This window comes from Octopus sinensis, linkage group LG14 (genome assembly GCF_006345805.1).
Source record: "Octopus sinensis linkage group LG14, ASM634580v1, whole genome shotgun sequence".
Classification (NCBI taxonomy): Eukaryota; Metazoa; Mollusca; class Cephalopoda; order Octopoda; family Octopodidae; genus Octopus; species Octopus sinensis.
The window spans coordinates 12,635,094-12,639,529 of NC_043010.1; the positions used below are offsets into that span (position 1 = coordinate 12,635,094).

The window sequence follows — 4,436 nt, forward strand, 5'->3', positions numbered from 1 at the left end:
AATGAATTGTGACAAATTTGCCATGACAGTCTGTTTGCTAAATTTTCTGTTGGATTTTGAAAGTGTTCATTAATATTAGCAATATCATGATTATTGTTTTAAATAAGATGTTTTTGATTGGAAAATGAAATATAGTGTCAGTTAGTACTTCACAATCATAAACTACGATGGTTAATATTCCTATCAAATATTGATGTATCAAACACTGATAAAACAGTGATTTGTTTCCTGGACCACTCTGTGGTCAAAAATCCAATATGGATATTGTTAATAAATGTGTGAATTAAGAAAAGTTGGCCGTCATTATTGAACACACCTTCCCTTATAGATAAAAAAAAACACTGTAGAAACATGTAAAAAATTAAATATATATATCTATATATATATACATATATATATATATATATATAACATATATATATATATATCTATGTATAACTATCTTGCTAGCTAGCTGGCTAACAATATATATATATATACATATATATATATATATTGCTAGCTAGCTAACAATATATATATATATATATATATATATATATATAGACACATGATGATATATATATATCATCATCATCATCATCGTTTAATGTCCGCTTTCCATGCTAGCACGGGTTGGACGATTTGACTGAGGACTGGTGAACCAGATGGTTGCACCAGGCTCCAATCTTGATCTGCCAGAGTTTCTACAGCTGGATGTCCTTCCTAATGTCAACCACTCTGAGAGTGTAGTAGGTGCTTTTACGTGCCACCGGCATGAGGTCCAGTCACATCTGTATGTGTGTGTGTGTGTATGTATATGTATGTGTTTGTGTGTAGCCTGGTCTGACATCATGGTTGTAAATGAGCATCACCACCATACAAGCCACAAAAAAATCGTGTTTTTTTTTTACGTGTCACCTGCACATATGTATGTATGTATGTATGTATATATATATTTATATATATATATATACATATTGGGTCATCCCATAAGTAATGTGGTTTCTTCAATTGCATGAGCTAAAAGTCAGAGGAAGAATGGGATAAACTACCTGCATCAACTTGCTATAAAATCAGGCAGTAATTTTATCTTGTACTTATTCTTAGTGCAAATTTTGAAGAGTGCAGTTGGATTTTAGCAGTTAATTTTTCAAAGCTATAATGGAAGTGGCAAAGGAACATATTCGGCATGTTTTGCTTTATGAGTTCAATAAAGGCAACAGAGCAACAAAAATTGTAAGGAATATTAATGCAGTATATGGGGATCAGGCACTAAGTGTAAGCCAGTGTCAACGGTGGTTCCAGAGACACAGCCCAGAAGGTGAGCCTCACCCTGGAAAATCCGTGGAGCTCAATAAGGACAGTCTGCAAATCATGGTAGAGGAGGGGAGGAGGAGGAGGAGGAGGAGGAGGAGGAGGCGGTGGAGGTGGTGGATGGGGGAGGAGGAGGAGGAGTGTGGTGGTGGAGGAGGGGGGAGGGAGGGAGGATGGTGGGGCAGGACAAACGAGGAGGGGGGAGGAGGAGAGAAGAAGGAGGATGGAGAGGAGACACAGAAAAGGGAGAAGAATAGGAGGAGACACGGGAGGGCGTGGAGGAGGAGAGGAGGAGGTCGGAGGGGGAGGAGTTGGGGTTGGGAGGAGAAGAGAAGAAGAGGAGGCAGGGGGGTGAGGGGGAGGGGAGGGAGGAGGGAGAAGGGGAGGGGAAGAAGGAGGGTGGAAAGGGAGGAAGAAGAGGAAGAAGAAGATGGGAGGGGAGAAAGAAGGGAGGAAGAAGGGGAGGAAGAAGGGGAGGAAGAAGAGGAGGAAGAGGAAGAAGATGAGGAGGAAGAAGAGGAGGAAGAAGGAGAAGAAGAAGGGGAGGAAGAAGAGGAGGAAGAGGAAGAAGATGAGGAGGAGGAGGAGGAAAAGGAGGAAGAAGAGGAAGAAGAGGAGGAAGAGGAGGAGGAAGAGGAAGAGGAGGAGGAAGAGGAGGAAGAAGAGGAGGAGGAAGGAGGAAGAGGAGGAGAAGAGGAGGAAGGAGGAAGAGGAGGAGGAAGAGGAAGGGGAAGAGGAGGAAGAAGAGGAGGAAGTGGAGGAGGAAGAGGAAGAGGAAGGAGGAAGAGGAGGAAGAAGAGGAAGATGAAGGAGGAAGAGGAGGAGAAGAGGGAGGAGGAAGAGGAGGGGGGAGGAAGAGGAGGAGGAGGAGGAGGAGGAAGGAGGAAGAGGAGGGGAGGAAGAGGAAGAGTAGGAAGAGGAGGGGGAGGAAGAGGAAGAGGAAGGAGGAGGAGGAAGAGGAAGGAGGAAGAGGAGTGGGAAGGAGGAAGAGGAAGGAGGAAGAGGAGGAAGAGGAGTGGGAAGGAGGAAGAGGAGGAAGAAGAGGAGGAAGAAGAGGAGGAAGAGGGGGAAGAGGAGGAGGAAGTGGAAGAGGAGGAGGAGGAATAGGAAGTGGAAGAGGAGGAGGATGTTAAAGGATAGGGTTAGCAACACAATATATTAAATCATTTTATACATCTAAGACTGGGATTCACAGCTAAAAACACTGTAGCCGTAATTCCTGCCAAGAGATTTTCTATGAATTATCATCTGTCTGTCAACATGTTTTTTTAGTCTCAGCAGAAAACGATCACAAATTCCTGAATCTCCTTCATTTGGATTATTCCAGAAACAATAATCTCGGAAACGAAAGAAATATTTCGATGAATAAAAGACTTTTATTTCAATTATTTATAAAAACAAAATCATTCTTAACTTACTGATACAGGATTTAGTTACTTAAACATTCATCCATTAACTATTCGCAGAAATAGATATCATTTATTATTTATCAATCTAAATATCTTTACAAATATATTCTACAATTTTATTATATTTGAAGCCATAAAATATTTTATCACGAAGCTTTAAAATATTTTATAGTATCAATTCTATTTGGGTTAATTTCTATCATACATCTGTGGATTACTGAAGTCGTAGCGTATTTGAGAAAAGTGGTTACTTTTGGCAATACAAGATATCTGCCTCTGAAAAAAGTAAGTAATGAAAAATGCTTAAATTATTTAGATGTACATTGAATTGCTTGCAGTTATAAGTATGTGCTGTATTGAGATGTAGAAATAAGAGAAAGAATTTGCCAAAGAAGCTGTCACAAAAGAATTCTTAAACGTTTCTATGTAAAGTGGTTTGTCTATTAAAATACTTTATTGCTTATGTTTTTATATAACATTTGTGAACAATAACATCATTGGGTACAACTACCTAGTGGACCAAGTATTGGTTCGCTGCATTTATGCCAGTGATAGGGATAAGGAAGTGTCAGTGTAACTCACAGCAGAACAATTGTCACAAAGGATTTTGTTCAAGAAGCCCCAAAATTTTCAGGTTGCTCCCTGACGTTTACATCTTTTACTGATATTCATTAACAATATGTATGTGTGTGTGCGCGTGTGTGTGTGTTCATGTGTATGTGTGTGTATATGTGTGTCTGTAGAGTATATTTATATATATATATATAAAATAGGTGAATGAATTATCCTATGTTTTCGTCAGCATGGAAAATTCGTTGAACCGAAACCTGGGTAGCAATTCACATCAGAAACACGGTTGAAGCGACCTGTCCAAGGTAGAAACTCTCCGGGTTCATGTGCAAGAAATTTGTGTGTTGTATATGAATAATGAAAGAATGGAGTCGAACGAAGATGTTAACAAAATTCCTACTTATGTCGAGAGTAAAGGAATTTTGTTAACATTTCGTTCGACTCCATTCTTTCATTTAATTCATATATATATATATATATAATATATATATATGTATATATATATAGGGAAGTTTAATAAATGTTTATTATGAACAAAAAAATAATCATTATCCCTTACATTATCCTGTCTTCCAAATTCTACTCAAAAGGCATTGGTCAACTCAAAACTATGGTAGACTACACTTGTCCAAAGTGCCATGCAGAATCATCAAACCCAGAACCATTTGGTTCCTAACCACCAGAAATTGTTTCATGAAAAAATGTCCAAATGGTAAAGATTCACATAACAATTTCAAATTTTGGCACAAGACCAGCAATTCCAGGGGAGGGAGGGAATCAATTACATCGACCCCAGTGTTCAACTGGTACTTATTTTACCGACCTAGAGAAGATGAAAGATAAAATTAACCTTGGTGGAATTTAAACCCAGAACGTAAAGATGAATGGAATGTTGCTAAGTATTTTGTCTGATATGCTAACATTTCTACCAGTTGGTGATGGCGTCATTGATTACATTGATCCCCCAGTATGAAAGCAAAGCTGACCTCAGCAGAATTTGAACTTCTTTTTTTTTTACCCTACCCCCAGAAGGTCTCAAAAACACACCCCGGATCCTATATGTGGAGCTGGGTCTCCCATAAACTAATGCTACTGAAATTGGGATGCATCCAATATGACTGCACACCTTTTATGTCATTCAAAATGGTACTTCGCATAGTA

General features: G+C 38.9%; 1 protein-coding gene across 2 annotated transcripts in view; it reads right to left on the minus strand.

Annotated features, from left to right (window-relative positions):
• The window catches only part of LOC115219232 (protocadherin-11 X-linked), a 44,636-nt gene that overhangs the window by 1,798 nt on the left and 38,402 nt on the right, over positions 1-4,436 (minus strand). The gene's annotated exons all lie outside the window — the stretch shown is intronic.